General features: G+C 35.5%; 1 protein-coding gene across 15 annotated transcripts in view; it reads left to right on the forward strand.

The window, feature by feature from the left end:
• Positions 1–21,939, forward strand: part of SOX6 (SRY-box transcription factor 6) — a 685,495-nt gene that overhangs the window by 222,574 nt on the left and 440,982 nt on the right. Inside the window, exon 1 of one of the 15 annotated variants that reach the window (XM_061146878.1) lies at positions 7,245–7,309. The exons of 12 other annotated variants lie outside the window; for them this stretch is intronic. The gene's annotated coding sequence lies outside the window, so the exon portion shown is untranslated. Of the gene's footprint in view, positions 1–7,244; positions 7,310–14,311; positions 14,426–21,939 lie in introns of those variants that run through there. 2 more of the 15 variants (XM_061146975.1, XM_061146983.1) reach the window with 2 other exon arrangements.

Below are 21,939 nucleotides of genomic sequence, written 5' to 3' on the forward strand. Positions count from 1 at the left end.
CGCAGAACAGCTTGGGGTGTGTCTTTTAAACCTTTTGTGCAACGTTGTATTGTATCTGTGAAAACATACCTGCCCAATTTGCATGTGTTTCTTCTTATTTTGGGTGACATTGATGTTGAAACCTGATTGTGGATATATACAATGTGATTTCCCCCCTGTTTTTATAGTATCTTGCAACTTCTAACCTATGCTTTTTTTTAAAAAAAATTGGTTTTCTGTTGATAATATGTTAGGAATTTGGGTACTTAATTGGTTGTTAACAATGAAAAGTAAGTTTAATAAACACTTACAAAATGCATGTATCTAGTTATTATTGCGACACTGAAACACAGAAACCCTCCTTAGCAGTGGAGTTGCAGAATTCCCGTGGTGAGGGCTTTCTTCATATACGGGCCATTATTTGATGTAATGAAAAGAGAAAGTGTGCAACACTGAGATTGTTAATTAATTTAGCCTAACAAGATGAAGATAAATGAAGCAAAGAACAGACTGAATGAAGCAAGAGGTCTTATTTACAATTTAATACATTTTTATATAATGCAGATTTCACCTGTTAAAAAACAAACAGACCCCACCTCAAATCCCTACTCACAAAAAAGTATACTCCCTCCCACCACAATTCAACCCTAAAATCCTGACCTGACTTTATAGAAAACATGTACTGTGACTCCCATTTCGAAGATAGTTTTACAGTGTGTAAACAGTGCTTTTCTACTGCTACGAATTTTATGCTAGTTAACCTTTAACTTCGGTATTTTATTTTTCTTGCTATAGACTGGGATGACCATGAGAATAATTATCCAGAAATCTTCGGGTTCCTTCTCCTCCATGATATCTATCGTGAGACACCTTGGCATGGTTATTTAATAATCATTTTATTTTAATCCTCTTTTTACCAAAGGAAAGAAGCCCAAAAGTGAGGGGGGAAAAGGAGCTGTGAGCCTTTTTACATGTGCTTGAATCTGTAGCGATTGTGCTGAATTCCTAAATTAGCATTATTTTTAAGTCTTTCTTCAGAGATTAATGAGCTTTACCCAGTATTTGACCTTTTATCATTCTTGCTTTCTGCTCAGAAGTACTTCCTTCCTTCCTACAGTAGCTAGAAAAGACCGTCTCTTATCTTATGTTACTGTAGGCAGTGGTAACAGGGCTCTCCACAAATGGTGTTATTATGGTCACTATGTTTTTATCTCAGGGGTCACGAACAAATCCATGCAACTGCTTCTAAGGATTTCAATAAATAGGACTTTTTATCCAGACAATCGCCTTTTATGTTACTTTTAAACAAAACTACTAGTCCATCAAGAGTTTCAAAAGAAAACAATTCTGCAGAGTGCCGGTATGGCCGCACAGACCAATCATCATGGCACCCATTCTCCAGTCCTTTATTTTTCAAGTCCACAACAATAGGTTGTTGATTCAATGGACAAGACCAGAACAATTAAGTTCTCTGTTTAGCAGCAGTGCAGCATTTTAATGCCCTTCTCTAATAATGGTCTCATTATTGTTATTCTAAGACTGGGCCTCAGGAGGAGGAATATTTGCTGGAGGTACGTCATTATTTTGCAAATTTCGATTAGCTCATCATGTTGTCTGTAGTGTGAAAATCGTAGCTAATTAGGGCAGCCAGTTAGACTACCAGCTTTTGAGCTTATGAGTTAAAAGGTAGCATACTTGATAGGCCAGTGATGTGAAAAAGGTGGTAAAAAGGAGGATTAGAGCAGTTGCCTTAGTAACTCCAACTTCCATCTGTGAGGGAACAATGGACTTGTGTTTCTCCCCCACCTTGGTGTAAAAATTGGTTTTGTTTTGAAAGGACAGGGTTCTTTTTATGACAATCTGGAATTCAGCCCAACTGAGTGTAGTTTTAGTTGTTAGGAGAGACCATTGGGGATAGGAAAGATGAAAGGTCATGGTGAGCTTCAAGGACATGAAAGGTTGTTGTCTCATGTAACAATGGTAGATTGTTTTTTTTTTTTTTCTCTAATATTTCTAGCCAGCCCCTAAGTCAGGTGATGGAACAAATACCTACAGTTTAGTCAGGTGAAACAGGAAAGGGCGGGGGAAGGAAAGGAGAAAAATGGGGTAAGAAAGAGTTCGTACTTTGTTTAAAAAAATGGGGGAGGGGTAACTTCAATTTGCTTTTGTTAAATGAAGTGATATTTCTCTGTCACTATCTCTGAGATTCCAGTGTGCTTTGGATGGTTTGCCTCTGTGGGCCATCACATCTCTGGGAAGCTCTCCAATGTGTTAGAAAATGTGATTTAAGCTTTCTTCCTGAGCTCCCAGGAGGACCAGTGATGTGATACTTAACAATAAATTTAGTTGTTGTAGCTTTCTCACATTATTGGTGTTCTTAAAAGGTTTTCCTTCAAAATGCACACTGAATAAAATGAATGATAAATATGAAAGAATTTGTTTCACCACTCTACAGGGTTTTATCATAAATTCTATGACTTTCATCACAGAAAGTTTACAGGAAACTGTTTAGATGTTGCTGCAATAGCAGCACAATTTTTTCTCTCTGTTCATAAGAAAATGCCACAATTTTAAGAGCTATTGGAGGTTTTGTATTACAGAGGAGGTGATAAGGATTGAATATGGTGCTATTTCTTTAAAAGCCTAAAAACCAAATCACTCTCTCTGGATTTAAAATGCCTTTATTACGGCAAAATAAGTGTCTTCTGTTTCTCTTTCATATCAATATGAAAACATTTGATATGTGTGCTTATGTGGGAGCTCCTGTTTGTGTATATGTGTGTTTGTGTGTGTGTGTGTGTGTTTAGAATCAGAAAGAGTATAGGAATACTAAGTTTTTAAGCAGAAAGATCATCTTTTGATGATCAAAGGAATCTTCATATTTCTCCCTCTCTATTGTCCCCAAACAACCCTTGTGTAATTGAAGCTGGACTTGGTCCAGGGAGCTAGGGAGATTTTCAGATTCTTTGAATCCCAGGTCTTTGTTTTTTTTTTTACTTTTTCTAGCCAATTGTCCTTATTGCTGTAGCTTTTCTTTTTCTGAGAAACTGCATTCATTTAATTTATTGTAAATACTTCATAGACTTGAAATAATAACATCATGAAATTGTGGTGTTTAAGGGCTTTTGAGATCATCTAGTTCAATTCTTGTATTTGCAAAATAAGAAAAGTGAGACCAGAATGTTGAAATGACTTGCCCAAGGTAACTCAACTAGTTGAGGTAGACAAATAGATGCCATTTGCTATACTATTTAAATATAGAAACTTGAAATCAAAGGAAGAATGGAGAAACATTATAGGAACATACTGAACTTTCCTTGTCTTTTAGTGGTTGAGGGAAATTGAAATAAGGCTAACATCAGGGGATGATGGTGGTGAGGTTACAATTCAGATTGGATTTTTCTTTTGTAACTTTTAAAGCTCCATTGTAAATAAATGAAACTTTTTTTTTCCTGACAGCCACCCCCGGCAAAGAAAACCCCAGTATAACTGGGGAGAGATGTACCCTAAAGCTCTAGCATAGCACTCAGAAACTGTAAACTTTCTTGATCCAAGCACTGTGTGAAATACTTTCATACACATTATTATAATTTAGAGTTTAAACACTTTTTCTTTCCAGTGTGGCAAATTAGTTAACTGTTCTGTTTTTTAGTTTTTGCAGCTGTAGAAAGGGACCTGATGTTATTCAACTGTATTTAGATGTTGTGAGACTTGTCAGTAAATGATTGAAAAATGCAGTATACATTTGAAATTATGAGTGAAAATTTGTGCTTTTTCCAAACAGATATCCTGAGGCAAATATAAACCATAATATTTAGATCAATGTATATGTTGTATTTTAATTTTGGAACAGATTAGAACATATTTAGAAAAGTTGGACTATAAAACATAAAGAATAAAATAAAATAACCTGTTATTTCATCTCATTATTTCATAATTAAAAATATACTCCCTAGTAACATTTTGGTATATTTCATTTCAGTCTTTTATCTATGTGTGTATGAGAAGAAAGGACATGTGTAGCTCGTTTACTGCCCTCTCTTCGATGCCCAGAACATCGATGCCCAGTATGTGGCTCATAGTAGCTACTTGAAAAATAGTTATTGGGGAAGTTAAAAAAAAAAATCAAAATAGCATCATACTGTATATACATTTTTGTAATTAAGAAATAATTTTATTGGATTTTGCCATGTCTTCAAAAATGTGATTTTTTTCGTGACCATATCATATACCATGGTTGTATCACAGTTTGTTTTACCATTAAATTATTGATCTCCAACTTTTCACTATTATAATGTGAAAGTTAATTTATAAGGATGTCTTTCATTTATTATTAAAGTGGTAAAATTTTTAAATTGATGATAAAAATCCTTTAGGATCATAGAGCCCCACCAAACCCCATCACTTCTTTCAAGTCTTAGCTTAGATGTTATCTTCTCTTTCCAGGTCAACCTTGACCACCCTGTTTTAAAATTGTAGCCCTCCAAACATTTCTTAGCTTCCTAAGCATGTCTGTTTTTTTAAATAGCGTTTATCAACTTTTAACGTACTATATAATTTGTATGTCTGTTGAATTTGCCATTTCCCCCTTATATTTCATAGAATATAAGCTCTAGGCAGTGGAGAATTTTTTGCTGTTTCTGTCAGTTATATTCCCCAGTGTCTTGAACAGTATCCAGAACATAGTAGATGCTCAACAATATTTGTTGAATGCATTTATTGAAACTTAAAAAAATGGAAACATCTATTTTTAAAGTCAAGAATCAATCTCTTTTTTTTCACATGGGCAACTCTCATCAACTAGTCTGTGCACTACTGGCCAAGGAATTCTGTTTTCTCGATGTTCAATTGTACAGATTTCCCAGTTAAATTAAATCATAGCACTTGACTGAATCTTGGATAGGCCATACTGGATACAGTCTCTATGTCTTGCAACAAATGTCCCCAGCTCTTGCCACTTGAAGTCACTCTGAACTCCAGCTTTAGGGAGATAGTTCTGGATGAGAAATGTCACCAGTGTCACTCCAAATGATCCTTTTCCTTGTCTAGAAGTCCTTTTGGTAAGACTTCTAAGGTTTGGACCTGATCTGAGTAAATTCAGGTTAACCTGATTACTTTTATTTTGGGATGATTTTGGCTTATTCTGCTTCTGATATTGGTCCTATTCTTGAAATTTCTTAGGGACGACATTTTGCAAACTCCTGTTTACTTCTTTCGGTCTATACGGTTTATGTGTGCTGTGTGTACTTAGTCGCTCAGTCATGTCTGACTCTTGCAATTTCATAGACTGTAGCCCGCCAGGCTCCTCTGTCTATGGGATTCTCCAGGCAAGAATACTGTCATGCCTTCCTCCAGAGGATCTTCCTGACTCAGGGATTGAACCAGGTCTCCTGCACTGCAGTCAGACTCTTTACCAACTGAGTTACAAGGGAAGGTATTTTTATTTAAAAATAATGTAAAACAAAAAAAAATCATCATTAATGTCCTTTGTGGAAAAGTGTTAATTATAATATTTAGATACTAGCAGTTTATATAGCTATAATAATCCCTTACCTTTAGTGTTTATAGTTTTAAAGCTCTTTAATAAATATGGTCTTAATTATCAAAATAATCTTAGATGCACAGCGCATGTTTATTATACCCATTTAGGGACAAATGCACAGAAAAGTTTGGATACTTAATAGAAAACATAAATTTAGGAAGTGGTAGAGAAACCACTAGAATCCAAGTCTTCTGAGTTCTACTAGCCCAGTAGTGTTTCTCTTTTAGTCATTTTACCTTCTCTCCAGGTTAAATAATCATCGTTCTGTTGATGTTTCTTAATAGATCCCATGAAAATAAAAACAAATTATTAGAATTACACTTTTTTCCACTTTATTTTACCTTGTTTACTATTCTGATTCTCAAGGACTTTTCTTTAGCTTTCTATGGTTCTTCTTTTTCCGTAGTCATTATATTTTCCTTTATTCTGACTATTAACATGGGCTTTCATAGCAATTGTAAAGCCACTGACTGCCATGTGTGTCTTTTTGCCTTTTAACGAGTTGTTCATTTCACATCTCTAGATAAGACGAAGCATGTTCTATTGACCATAATAGGTATCGAGCAAACTCATAGGAGTCCACTGAGATGCAAACAGCCTTGGGAGAAAGTTACTATAGTAGACAGTGCATTAGGTAAAAGATTGGACAATGAACACCATCAAGTGGAGTTCATGTATGTAGAAGAGAGGTACGAAACACAGGATTAAAGTGTTTCATGAAACAGACAAAGCAAGAAAAATCTGAGGCAAGTGGTAAGAGATTTAGGCACTAGGCTATAGACATCAAGTGGAGTTAAAGGACAGATTCCAGTTTCTGAGTAGTTTGCAAGTAGAGGGTTACCAAGTTCACAGAAGGGTCATGGTCTTAGATGGACTAGTGCACTCAGGTATAGCAAAACAACTAGAATCTAGTATTGGAATGAAAGCAAAAAATCAGAGTCAAACTAGCAGCAAGTGATTAACTTCATTCTGAGTTCCAAGAGATTGGGTTGGAGTCTCTTTAGAATGAGGTCAGAAATGGTCCTAAAGCAGTGGCTGTCAAATTTTTAATATATATATAAGAATCACCTGGGGTGCTTTGGATTTCTGAAGCAGGGCCCAGGTGTATGTATTTTTAACAAGAGCCCCAAATTTTTTTCTGTTGCAGGTACTACTGATCACGTTTGTAGAAAATTGGCATAAAGCCTGAGATGGTACTTATAGTAGTTTAAGGGACCCAGTAATCACAAATCTTGAGAGAGGATGCATTTAGATGTTGAAAGTCAGACCTTCCTACTAAGAGAAAAATGTATCTGTTTTTCTCAGAGCTGATTTGTATTTATCTACATGTAAGAAGGCAGAAAACTTGGGCTGATATGTACTCGACCGATATGTATGTATTGTAAGCCTGTTATGTTTTTCTCCTTATGTATATTGTGTATGTTACTTGTTTATGACCTGAGTGCTTTTGTAATATCCATCATAAAGATTTGTACCTTTTAGTGTAAAAAAAGTAAGGCTGACTGTTCTTTTGTACCTAATCTAAACTGTCTCTCATTTTTACTTTCAATTTGTTATCTGCATAATTGAATTTCCTCTTTTATTTCCCGAGTCATAAATTGATTAGCATGAATTGGGCAGACTGCTGTAATGAATGCTAAGGGTTAACCAGAAGAGAATTACAAATGAACTATCTAGAAAGTTGATTATTAATCCAGCTAGAGAAGAAATATCCTTTTACTTAGCAAGAATGAGTATCTGAAGAGCTGATAATATTGTTCAGGCAGTGAGGTGGAATGGCAGAGCTTGGTAAGTGAAACAAAACTTGGGATTAATCTTTTATATCAGTTTAAAAAATTCCTAGAATGTTGATGTATTTAAATAGTTAAGTCTAATATGAATTTATAAGCTGCTGGAACAAATCTAAAAACTTCCAAATGTGTTTGTATAGACTATCGGTATAAGTTAACTGAAAAGTAATTACATAAGTAGATAAATATATTTAATTTTGAATATTTATAAAAACATGTGATTAGATTTGTGATTAAGAACAAGGAAGTGGGCATGGAGGAATGATTGCTGTAACAATGTAAGTCCAAATCTCATACTGAAGAATATTGAGTGACAACTGTTGTTGTTTTCTCACAAGATCAAGTTCTGGATTCTTAGATATGAAAATGAAAATATAATTTAAAATATAATATTTGCATAAAGATTCAGTGAGATATTTTTCAGACTTATAGGTGACAAAAATTGTCATAAGTTCTCTTATTTTCTGGGTCCTACTACTCATTTCACCCTGATGTTTAATTTAAGGACCTTTCTAAAGACAGCTTTTATTGTATTTGTGAATTGGAAGGGAAGAGAAATGAGAGGATCTGTGCTATTTGTACAAAGAAAATTAAGTGAAAAGATATGATTTTAATAATGTTCTTCCTTCAAAGACTGCTCCTCCTGTTGTAGAAGAAATTTTGATGTCAACATTCAATTCTATAAGATTGAATTTTCCCATAAATTACTTGATATTACAAAAATGAGCCTTTTAAACATAGTATGGACCATACCGAGTATTATTGCAGCTTTGTGCAGTATTAAATCTTTCCAATGTAGTATTGTACTTAGAAGTTAGTAAACTTATTAAAATTGTGCACCAGCAAATGAAGAATTTTAACCTCTCCTTTAAAAGTATTTTTTTAGTGGCAGTAAAAAGGCCTTGACATTTCATTATTTAACATTCACATAAGCACAGAAAAAATGTTTTTAAAAAGCTATATTAAAAGTATGTGTTATATGTGTACATGTGTTTATGAATACATCAAGTATATAGACATTCAAAATACCAGAGCACCATTTGGGCATATACACTCAGCTTTTTTTTTTTCATTGTTCTAATGTTGTGACTCATATTTAAAACTGGGAATATTAACTATAGTAAGTGAAATAATGTGGACAATAGTTAAAAATTATTGAGCTCTTGTGCACTAAATGCTGTGTTAAATGCCTTATGTCATTTAATCTGCATATTATTTCTGTGGTTGTTGGAAAACTACAAGGATTGTAATGTATGCTACAACAAAGAGTAAAGTAATTGAAGAGCCTTTTACATCTGATGCTAAACATCTAGAAAATAAAGGCCCATGAAACAAATTGTATAAGAGAGGAGATCCTTAAATTCTGTGTGCTTATCTTTCTCAAAATTGAGAAGATTTAATATGATCCTGGGAAAGAATAATAGAAAATTAGTCAGTGATTCTTAGCAGTCACTAATTCTTTAAACAACCTTTTATTATGAAAATTTTAGTTGTTTAAAAATGTATAAATAAGCTAAAATACTGTATATTTATAAGAAATGAAACATTACTAATGTAGTCCAAATCTTCTGTGAATTCTTTCCCAATTTTTTGTCTTCCTCTCTTTATGCTAGAGGTAACCATTTTTTTGAATTTGGTATTTGTCATTCTCATGCTTTATATTTATACTTAAATTTCATATTCACTATGTATATGGAGGAAAAACTCTACTTAATCATTCTTAGAGATTTAGGATAGACCTTTTCTTGGCTTCCTGTTTCACTTTAATTAAAACCAAAATCCTTAACACAATATGCAAAGCTCTGGTCCCATATAATGTGACCCTTGCATTACCAGCCTTAGCTCTTGCCTTTTTCCTAATGACTCTCTTTGATCCAGCTGGTTTTCTGATCTACACTCTCCAAGTTTTTTGCAGCTCTAAGGTCTTCATGTTACGCTATCTTCTCAACTGGGATATACTTCTCCCCACTATTCTTCAAAATGAGTCCTACTCATTCTTCGGCTCTCTGTTTAAATGTCATTTCCTCAGAGAAACCTTCCCTGATCCTTCCAATTCAAATCTTGTTTGCCTGCAAAGATCTCATTGCAAACCCTTTAATAATAGGAGATATTGCTATTTCAAATTATGTATTTATTTGTGTGATTTTTGCTTAATGTTTGTCCTTCACCCTGGATTCAATTATTTTATTCTCACACTTCCCCTTATCAACATGGTTTTGTACATTACAGGCATTCATAGATATTTGTTGTTATCAAGAGAGGAATGTAGTGAATGAAGAAGAAAGGGAGACTGAGAAAGAAAACTACATATAAATAGAGTCTGTGGGTTAGTTGATCTATACTGTTAAGGTTAAATTATGCAACTTGAATCTAGTTTAAGAGTAGGGTGAGAGAGGTGGTAGGGACCTTGTTTGTTTCTTAAATCTAGTTGCAGAATGTATCTATTATCCATTGTTGCCTCTTGTTTTTCAGTGCAATCTTTGACTTTTGTGTTCTCATTTTTGGGACTCTGCATTCTTGAACTGAGCTTTAAAGTTGTAAACTTTTGAGCAGCCCCAGCATCTATAATATTAGTGTGGAGACGCTATAGTGGGCTCTAAAAATCTGGGAAAATTTCTGACACACAGTTGAGGAAATACGTATGGTACTTTTGCATAAGAAAGCCATGAGGCCACTTATAAGAGTTTTCAGGTGCGTGACTGTAACTAAAGTATTCTTAGTAGTGACACTTGCCGTTATAATGGTAGGCAGTCTGATTTTTTAAGGGGGTTATAGAAAAGATTATAAAAAAGGAGAAAAGAAAATGAAATCAGCCTGAAAGGAGGACTAAGGTTTTCAAAATATCTGAATATACTTATGCTGTACTCTGTAAATCTTTGCTGGCATTTGTAAATAAAATCCAAGGCCAAAAGATGATGCTGAAATTTTTTTTTTTTGGTTGTTGATATGGGAAAAGGAGACAAAAAAGGGGATAAAAAAGAGAATTTAATTAAAATGTCTTAGTGTTAAAAGGAGGGGATTTGTAGAGTGTCTCATTTGTGGTCATAGAAGGTGCCATTATTAGTAATAACAGCGTACCTTACATTTTTATTTTTATTACTCCTTACACTTTTAAATGAACTTTTTCATGTATAATCTTATACATTTCTTTTATTAACCCCATGAGATAGTTAAAATGGGGGTTTTATTATCTTTAGTTTATAATGAGGAAAACTAGGATTGAACAGAAATCAGAGAGAAGCCAAGACTAAGACTTAAAAACAATTCCGAGGTTTAGTTTTGTAGGCAAGACTAATATTCATTCTACTTCTGCCCTTCCATAAAGGATTGGAGGGTATAATTAGGTTCTTGTAAGGACCAAGATCATTGGGGTGGATGTCCTCTATAGCAGTGGTCCCCAACCTTTTTGGCACCAGGGACCAGTTTCTTGGAAGACAGTTTTCCACACACTGGGGGTGGAGATGGGGCATGGTTTCAGGATGTTTGAAGTGCATTTACAGTTATTATACACTTTATTTTTGTTATTATTACATCATCTCAACCTCAGATCACCAAGCATTAGATCCTGGAGGTTAGAGACCCCTGCCCTATAGGTTTCCTAGACTTAAATGTTTAGTTTTTTTCTAATTTCCTAACGTTGTAAAGTAGTTAACCATCTCCAGCAAATAAAACTGAGATGGTTATATGCATATAGTTAATAGATACACTGCTAAGCCTATTCTAAGTTAAGGCTTTCTGGGTGAAGTAATTGTTTTCTGATATCGTGTGATATCAGGAGCCCAGTCCTCTCCTGATATCTTAGGGTTCCAAGAATAAGCAGACATGGAGTTTATAAGAATGAAATGCCATAACATTTGAAGTAAATAAATTGTAGCTTAAATAAAAGCACGTGATGAAGCAGCGGGTACAAGCCCCTTGAATGGAAACCTGTCATTTGAACTGAAGATGGACATTTTTTGGCACTCATTGAAAATATTTTTTTTAAAAGAACAAGTGGAAGGCAATGTGTATATTGCATTTATGCATGTGTACATGCAGGTGGAGGGGTATTTCTTTGAGAACAAAGAAATGCTAGCAGGTATTTGTAATGATTAGCCAAGAAAACTGTTTGCTGCATTTAAAGTAAAAGCCAAACCTTGTATTTTTCAATTGGACAAAGAGCCTGGTTGCAGAGAAATTCAAATTCTCACTCTTTCTGGGCCAGCAAGCAGAAGCCTCCCTTAGGTTAAAGGAACCAGACATGTTCACTCTGAAGTACAGAAGTCTCAAGAGAATCTAATATCTGTCCTAAGATGGATAAATTGCTGCTGTAGGGGAATAGTGTGTACTGTGGAGAACCAAACCCAAGTTATCAGGTGAAAGTCACAGGGAGCCAGAGTCACAAAAACAGCAGAAGAAATGCTTTGTAACAGCTACAGTTGTCTAACAATGGGTTGAACATTTTTGTTGATATAGTGAAGGCCTTGCTACTGGGAGGAATTGGGAAGAAAGATTAAAGTGTTGGATTATAGCAAGTTGTTTAAGTATTGATGTTTCTAAGATGTGCTCTATATGTTAACTGGCTAAGACAAGGATGTGAGTCAACATAGCAAGGATATATTCTTATGTGAAGCCAAGGATGAATGTCATGAAGGCCAGGTTTACTTTCTGGGATGCTCAGCTCTATTTACTCTAGTATGTCAGTTAAAAAATTCACCAATTTTTATCTATAGACAGCCATTTGATGCCTAAAATTGTCCCAACTAAGACCTTTAAACTTCACAGCTATTCTCAAACCTCAGAAGAACTGGCATAAGAGAATGAAATTGTATTATAAGGAAGAAAAAGAGAAATCTGTTAGTTTCTCCATTGGGTCCAGATATAGAGAAGAAGAATTTATTAATTATATGATTTAGGGAGAATAAATTTAAAAAAATCACTAAATTCACTAAATTACCTTTAAAGGCTCCTGAACTTTAGTACATTAATAAGATAAAGGATGACGTTTTTAAGCACCTTGGAGATTTTCTAAGTTTCTTCATGTTGAGGTAGTGCTTTCATTTGAACAATTAAACATATTTAAAAATTAAAAAGTAATACACAAATGTATTCTTGTTCTAGAGTACCTTGCATATAGTAGGAAATCATTAAACGTTACTTGAACGAATAATTTTTGAAAAAAGTGAAGGAAATTTTCCTTAATGTCTCTTCCCACCTCGGATTCTACTTCTCCTCCCCAAACATGTTTACTGTTTTCAATCTGGTTTATATCTTTCCAGACCTCTTTCTATATAATGATATACATATATACACAATTATATAGAAATGTGCAATTTTATTTTTTTTAATTAATTTTTTTTTCATTTATTTTTATTAGTTGGAGGCTAATTACTTTACAATATTGTAGTGGTTTTTGCCATACATTGACATGAATCAGCCATGGATTTACATGTGTTCCCCATCCTGAACCCCCCTCCCACATCCCTCCCCATCCCGTCCCTCTGGGTCATCCCAGTGCACCAGCCCCAAGCACCCTGTCTCATGCATCCAACCTGGACTGGTGATCTGTTTCACACTTGGTAATATACATGTTTCGATGCTGTTCTCTCAGATCATCCTACCCTCGCCTTCTCCCATAGAGTCTAAAAGTCTGTTCTATACATCTGTGTCTCTTTTTCTGTCTTGCATATAGGATTATCATTACCATCTTTCTAAATTCCATATATATGTGTTAGTATACTGTATTGGTGTTTTTCTTTCTGGCTTACTTCACTCTGTATAATAGGCTCCAGTTTCATCCATCTCATTAGAACTGATTCAAATGTATTCTTTTTAATGGCTGAGTAATATTCCATTGTGTATATGTACCACAGCTTTCTTATCCATTCGTCTGCTGATGGGCATCTAGGTTGCTTCCAATGTCCTTGCTATTATAAACAGTGCTGCGATGAACATTGGGGTACATATGTCTCTTTCAATTCTGGTTTCCTCAGTGTGTATGCCCAGAAGTGGAATTGCTGGGTCATATGGCAGTTCTATTTCCAGTTTTTTAAGAAATCTCCACACTGTTCTCCATAGTGGCTGTACTAGTTTGCATTCCCACCAACAGTGTAAGAGGGTTCCCTTTTCTCCACACCCTCTCCAGCATTTATTGCTTGTAGACTTTTGGATAGCAGCCATCCTGACTGGCGTGTAATGCTACCTCATTGAGGTTTCGATTTGTATTTCTCTGATAATGAGTGATGTTGAGCATCTTTTCATGTGTTTGTTAGCCATCTGTATGTCTTCTTTGGAGAAATGTCTGTTTAGTTCTTTGGCCCATTTTTTTGACTGGGCCATTTATTTTTCTGGAATTGAGCTGCAGGAGTTGCTTGTATATTTTTGAGATTAATCCTTTGTCTGTTTCTTCATTTGCTATTATTTTCTCCCATTCTGAGGGCTGTCTTTTCACTTTGCTTATAGTTTCCTTTCTTGTGCAAAAGCTTTTAATTTAATTAGGTCCCATTTGTTTATTTTTGCTTTTATTTCCCAGGCAAGAATACTGGAGTGGGTTGCCATTCCCTTCTCCAGGGGATCTTCCTTATCCAGGGATCAAACACAGGTCTCCTAGGCATGCTGCTGCAGCTGCTGCTAAGTCACTCCAGTCGTGTCCGAATCTGTGCGACCCCATAGACGGCAGCCCACCAGGATCCCCCGTCCCTGGGATTCTCCAGGCAAGAACGCTAGAGTGGGTTGCCATTCCCCTTCTCCAATGCATGCATGCATGCAAAGTCGCTTCAGTTGTGTCCGACTCTGTGCGACCCTATGGACAGCAGTCCACCAGGCTCCTCTGCCCACAGGATTCTCCAGGCAAGAATACTGGAGTGGGTTGCCATTTCCTTCTCTCTCCTAGGCATAGAGGAGTGAAAAAACATTATATTATTTACTCATTCATTAATGAAACAGAAGTCTTTATTATCAGAGGATAATTGGTAGTGAGAAAAGGCCACTAATTTTATCCAATTAAAATTGAGTGGGGATAATAACTATAAACTCTGGAAGAAACGTGAAAAACAACTGTTTGAAGATATGGGAGAACAATCCAAAGCAGGCTAAATCTTCAGAGGAGATGACATTTGGAAGAAGGAATATTTAGGTAAGTTTGCCATTTTAGGGGTTTCAGTATGAAGGTAGTCTCAGTTTATAAAACTCCAGTAGAAAAACCAGCAGTCTTTCTGGTCTGGGGAACTAGTAGAACAGACTTTGGAGCAACCACAACTACTGGGAAGTGAGAATGTAATTCTGGAAAAGAGAGTCACAGAAAGTGACTCCTAAATTCTATGTATAAATTTTGCCCCAGCCTCTGACTGATCTGCAAGCCATATATGCTCAGGAGAGGTGTTAAGAGCTCACATAAGGCTCAAAGAACTAAATAGATATTTAAGCTGCTGCCCATTGCAGGTGAGACAGAATGTGCAGTTTGAGTCTAACCAAATAAGCTTTTTGCTAAACAAACAAAAAGGGACACTCTTTACAGCACTATAAAAGAATCCAGAGTCTCCATGACATAATGGTCAAGATATCTAAGGTGAAGGTGAAAGTCGTTCAGTCATGTCTGACTGTTTGCCACCCCATGGACTATACAGTCCATGGAGTACTGGAGTGAGTAGCCTTTTCCTTCTCCAGGGGATCTTCCCAACCCAGGGATCAAACCCAGGTCTCCTGCATTGCAGATGTGTTCTTTACCAGCTGAGCCACCAGGGAAGCCAGAATACTGGAGTGGGTAGCCTATCCCTTCTCCAGTGGATCTTCCCAACCCAGGAATTGAACAGAGGTCTCCTGCATTGCGGGCGGATTCTTTACCAACTGAGCTATGAGGGAAGCCGTGATATCTACGAATAATCCAAATTACTCAACAAACAAAGAAGGGGAAAGTGTTGAATAATAGGGCATTTCAGCAGACAGAATTTTCAAAAGATCCAGATGGGAACTTAAAACTGAAAAAAAAAAGAAAGATGATATCTGAAATGAGACTAACTTGATGGGCAAATCAGTAGAATAAAAATGACAGGGAATAGCTAGTGAAATTGAAAATAGATCAATAGAAATTATCTGATATAAAAAACATAGAGAAAAAAATTAAAAATGAATATAGCACTAGGGATACATAAAACATTATTAAAAGTTCTAATGTATATAAATCCTAGAAAAAAAGGAGAGCAATATTAGGGTAGAAAAAAATGCTTGAAGAAATAGTGGTTCCAAATTTCCCAAATTTGGTGAAAGATATAAATTTACATATTTAAGAATTTCAGTGAACTACAAGTAGCATAAATGCAAAGAAAAACACACTAGACACATTGAAATAAACTGCATAAAGCAAAGAAAAATGTAGAGGTAAAGTCTTTTTTTTTTTTTTCTGGTAATGACAGAAAACAGAAAACATAACTTACCAACATTGGGAATGAAAGAGGAATTGTCAGAGAAGAATTTAGAGATTAAACGGACAATAGGAGGTGTTATGAATATCTTATATCAAAAATGTACAGGTGTACCTTGGAGATATTGTAGATTTAGTTCCAGACCACTGCAATAAAGGTAGTATCACAATAGTCACACAATTTTTTTGGTTTTTCAGTGCATATGAAAGTTATGTTTATACTATATTGTAGACTATTAAGTGTGCAGTAGCATTAAAAATACCTTATTGCTAAAACATGCTAATCATCATCTGACAATCAAAGTTGCCTCAAAACATCAGTTTGTAGAAACTACAATATTTACTAAATGTAATAAAGCAATGTGCAATAAAAAGAAGTACACCTTTACTACTTAGAAGAAATAAGAAGTTCCTCAAAAAACCCCCCAAAACCAGAACTTGCTAAAACTGACACAAGATGAGACAGAAAACCTAAATAGCACTTTGTTTATAAAAGACATTGCATTTTAAATTAAAAAATAAAACTTTTTATTAAGAAAACTTTGAGTCCAAAGTGATTTCACTGATGAATTCTGTCATATATTTAAGAACTAGCATCAATCTTACCTAAACTCTTTCAAAATATAGAGGAAGGAGGAATAATTTCTACCTTTCAAGTCTAGTATTATCATAATACCAAACCTGACAAAACATTACAAAAGGCAAACTTTAGACCTATATTCTTTATGATCATAGATGCACAAATCCTTAACATCAGCAAATTAAGTCCAACAATACAAAAAGAGTGGGAATAGAACTGCCATATGACCCAGCAATCCCACTACTGGGCATACACACTGAGGAAACCAGAAGTGAAAGAGACATATGTACCCCAATGTTCATCGCAGCACTGTTTATAATAGCCAGGGCATGGAAGCAACCTAGATGCCCATCAGCAGATGAATGGATAAGGAAGCTGTGGTACATATATACCATGGAATATTACTCAGCCGTTAAAAAGAATTCATTTGAATCAGTTCTAATGAGATGGATGAAACTGGAGCCCATTATACAGAGTGAAGTAAGCCAGAAAGAAAAACACCAATACAGTATACTAATGCATATATATGGAATTTAGAAAGATGGTAATGATAACCCTATATGCAAGACAGCAAAAGAGACACAGATGTATAGAATAGTCTTCTGGACTCTGTGGGAGAGGGTGAGGGTTGGATGATTTGGGAGAATGGCATTGAAACATTTATTATCATATATGAAATGAATCACCAGTCCAGGTTGGATGCATGAGACAGGGTGCTTGGGGCTGGTGCACTGGGATGACCCAGAGGGACGGGATGGGGAGGGATGTGGGAGGGGGGTTCAGGATGGGGAACACATGTAAATCCATGGCTGATTCATGTCAATGTATGGCAAAAACCACTACAATATTGAAAAGTAATTAACCTCCAATTAAAATAAATTTATATTAATAAAAAATACAAAAAGAGAATAATATATCATGATCAAATAGGGATTAGGCCAAGAATGCAAGGTTGATTTAGCATTTGGAAGATCTCACCATGTTATTAATGGAATAAGTGAAAAATATCATATAATCATTTTTATAGATGTAGAAAAAATATTTAACAACAATAATTAATAATTAAAAGCACTCAGCAAGCTAGGAACAAAAAATAATTTCCCTAATCTGAAAAGGACATCTGTGAAAAGTTTACAACTAGCATCATGTTTAATGGTGAAATATTGAATGAAATTTTTCCACAGTGGAGAGCAAAATAATTAATATCTATGTTCTTTCATCCCATTTGACATTGTATTGGAGGCCCTAACCATTGTGAGGAGGCAAGAAAAGGAAACAGTATGAGAATACAAAAGGAAAAAGTAGAACTGTCTCTGCATCTTTGGCAAGGTTACATGAACACAAGGTCTTCTATATGCTAATGGATGGGGATAAAAATTCCATGGAAAACAATGGAGATATTATTTTGACTCAATCTTAAAAATTAAAACTAAAATTGAAAAATTACTTTATATAATTGGCAGCATTTCATTTGTATTTGTGCATTCTTAGAAGAATGAATTAACTGCATGATTTTTAAGAATAGTTTTTCAGGTCAAATATTATGATCATTTGACATGGTATCATTTTTTCAGGGAACATTTTCTAAGGTCTTTGTTTAATCTTTTTATATTCAAATCATTCTCTGTTGAAAATATACCATGTTAACTCATTCTTGGCAGTTTTTGGTTCTTCAGTTTATCTTGGCAAACTGCAGATTCTTGATTTGTCAACAGTCTGAGCTGGTCTTCAACACTATATTTCTCACAAGTTCTTGCTTTTCTTATTAAGATTTGCAATTTCACTTTGAATTCATTTCACATTTTTATTTTGAATATTATTTACAATATTCCACAATGCAATTTCATGGCTGCAATCACCATCCACAGTGATTTTGGAGCCCAAGAAAATAAAGCCTGTCACTGCAGCCATGAAAAAGACACTTGCTCCTTGGAAGAAAAGCTATGACAAACCTAGACAGCATATTAAAAAGCAGAGACATTTCTTTATCGACAATGGTCCATCCAGTCAAACCTATGGTTTTTCCAGTAGTCATGCATGGATGATGAGAGTTGGACCATAAAGAAGACTAAGTCCCAAAGAATTGATGTTTTTGAAATCTGGTGCTGGAGAAGACTGTTGAGAGTCCCTTGGACAGCAAGGAGATCAAACCAGTCAATCCTAAAGTAAATCAACCCTGAATATTCATCAGAAGGACTGATGCTGAAGCTCCAATACTTTGGCCACCTGATGCAAAGGGCCGACTCTTTGGAAAAAATACTGATGCTGGGAAAGATTGAGGCCAGGAGGAGAAGGGGGAAATGGAGGATGAGATGGCTGGATGGCATCACCGGCTCAACGGACATGAGTTTGAGTAAACTCCAGGAGACAGTGAAGGACAAGGAAGCCTGGTGTATTATAGTCCATGGGGTTGCAAAGAGTCAGACACGACTGAGTGACTAAACAACAACAATGTGATATCTATCAATCAGGTTAGCTTGATTCTCAATCTTGACTAAAAAATAATTATTTGACAATTTTTAAATGTTTTCCTATTCTTAGCTTGCATTTTAATCAATTAAATCAGTCTTTGGGAATGGGAGCCAGGCATCAACATTATTTGAAGATTCCATGTTACTCCAGTGTGCATATAACTTTGAAGCCACTGGACAGTGATTATCAAAGATACAAAGAAATTTATCTAAATTGGTGAGATACCGTTAATTAATCAGTGAGAGATAGTTGAATGAAGAGTAATTTTATAAATGTTAATTTCCATAATGAATGTTTTTATATTTTGATCATTTTCACTTCCTATTTGATTTTGGAGACTCACATAATGAATTTTGAGTAACAAGAGTATCTTCTATATTCAATGAATATCAAGTATTTATGACCTAGGAATACAGCAGTGAACTAAAATGTATGGTATCCCTTTTTTTGAAGAGTTTACAATCTAAAAAAGAGGAAGACATTAAATAAATACTTAATTATAAGATAATAAATATTGTGAAGCGAAAGGGAAATCCATTGTGGGCTTAGAATCAAGTATGGTGACTCTGCATTGGTGATATTAAAGCTGAGGCCTAAGGAGACAGTGGAAACAGTGTCAGACTTTGTTTTTTGGGGCTCCAAGATCACTGCAGATGGTGACTGCAGCCATGAAATTAAAAGACGCCTACTCCTTGGAAGGAAAGTTATGACCAACCTAGATAGCATATTAAAAAGCAGAGACATTACTTTGCCAACAATGGTTCGTCTGGTCAAGTCTATGGTTTTTCCAGTAGTCATGTATAGATGTGAGAGTTGGACTGTGAGGAAAGCTGAACGCCAAAAAATTGATGATTTTGAACTATGGTGTTGGAGAAGACTCTGGAGAGTCCCTTGGACTGCAAGGAGATCCAACCAGTCCATCCTAAAGGAGATCAGTCCTGGGTGTTCATTGGAAGGACTGATGCTGAAGCTGAAACACCAATACTTCGGCCACCTGATGCAAAGAGTTGACTCATTGGAAAAGACCCTGATGCTGGGAGGGATTGGGGGCAGGAGAAGAAGAGGACGACAGAGGATGAGATGGCTGGATGGCATCTCCAACTCAATGGGCATGAGTTTGAGTAAACTCCAGGAGTTGGTGATAGACAGGGAGGCCTGGCATGCTGTGCTTCATGGGGTCACAAAGAGTTGGACATGACTGAGCGACTGAACTGAACTGAACTGAAAAGATGAGTAAGAGATAATTTGGTGAAGAGGAGATGTAAGAGGGAACAGAGTTTTTGAAAGGCCATAAATTGGGAGGAGGCTTGCAAGCTCTAGAAACAGAAATCAGGTAAAGATGACTAAGAACAATCAACAAACAATAGAGAAGCTCTAAGTTGCTGTTTGTGTGTATGTTTGTGTGTGTGTGAAGATAAAACTAGAAAGATCGTTTGGAATCTGATATTAATAGGCTTGTATCTCTACCAAGTAATTTGGAGTTAAATCTGTAGGTATGAGGAAATAATGAAGGGTTTTTAAGCAGGATATTGGATGTGATCAGATTTTATGTTTTAGCACCACAATTCAGGTAACAACAATAAAATAAGATTTCCCCATGTGGTGTCCTCAGCTTAGAAAAGTAAACTTTTCTTTGTTTTGTTTCTCCCGCGTGTGTGTGTGTGTTTTAGTCAGTGATGTCCAACTCTTTGCCACCCCATGGATTGTACCCTTCTGGGCTCCTCTATCCATGGAATTCTCCAGGCAAGAATACTGGAGAGGGTATCCATTCCCTTCTCCGGAGATCTTCGTATATTGCAATTCTGTTATTAAGGTAGAATGGATTTCTCCTCCAACTCTCATTACTACCCCATTCCCCAAACTAAACGAAAAACCACATGTAAGAGGAAAAAAAATATTCCACTAGCATTCCTCAAGAACCATATATATACCAATACAAGTAGAATTGTCCTATGAGTTTTTTGAGTTTGCTAAAGACAGCTTTGAAATAAGTCCAGGAGCTTGAAAGTCATGCTCAAAGGATTGACCCCAGAGAACATTATGACTTCAGCAACCACAGATCTTTGAAGTACTAAAGTGGTCTGAGGCAATTAATTTGATAGCAACAAACATTAAACTGTTCTTTTAGTTTGAATGACTATTAGCTAGTAGGTTAGGGAATGGGAGAGAAAAAATGAAAATGAAAATATTAATTAAATAATTTTTACTTTGGCCTCAATTCAGTCACAGATGATATAGCAGTTACTTAGGATTTCCACACATTAGTTAATTCAAAAGAGCAGAAAATGAATCAGAACCAGAAACCTATGTATTATGCCCTTCTTTCCTTTATGCACCATGAAAAACTCAGCATCTCTTGTGATAACAGGAGTTTGCATTTCTAAGTTGGCTGCATCCAATCTAAAAATGGATTAAAATATGCTCTTAAACATATTAATGAAGGATTTTTTTCTTTACCTATCTGTTTATTGAAAGTAAATAGTGATGGAAGTAGTTAATATTTTTTTGTACATTTAAGTGGTAGAAAGAACATGTGAAAGCTATGACACTACTGAGTGAAAACACACCAGAATGTTTTTGTTTGTTTCCCAAAGATAAAATACCCTTAACCAAACAATTTACAGCATGATTTAGACTTGCTCTCCCCCCATATTACAAAATGTAAATGCCTCTGTTGTAAATGGTGTCCATTGACTTTAGGCCATTGACAATTTGAATCTAAGAAAAGAAACGGAATCTTCACAGCTCTGTCGGCTAAAGAGCCAATTAGATCTGGAGATAGCAGGTTGTTTTAGGTACAGGAAATTATTTACAGGAGGAATTGAATATTAATTGTAATTGGAAAGCACATAATCTAAATTCAGTTGTGATTATGCCACAGATTCACTCTGGGTTTCATTTAGTCCATCTCAAATCTGTACTGGCACCGTAGTTAGTGCTACTCATCATAATAACCAGTACCGAAAATAATTGCAAGTTTTCAGTGTTCCAGTACTTTGTGCCTGTTTGGTCTTCTACCTTTGTCTCTTTTAAAATTAAAGCTCTAGTTAGTGAAGAAAATGGTTTATGTTTCTGGGAAGAAGCACTTTCCTAATGAAAAAATCCTCTAAGATCTGCCGTATATATTGCTCTCTGGCATGTTTGCAAATTGTATATGGCATTCAGTGGGACAGTTCCA

This window comes from Dama dama, chromosome 1, assembly GCF_033118175.1.
Source record: "Dama dama isolate Ldn47 chromosome 1, ASM3311817v1, whole genome shotgun sequence".
In the NCBI taxonomy this organism is placed as follows: domain Eukaryota; kingdom Metazoa; phylum Chordata; class Mammalia; order Artiodactyla; family Cervidae; genus Dama; species Dama dama.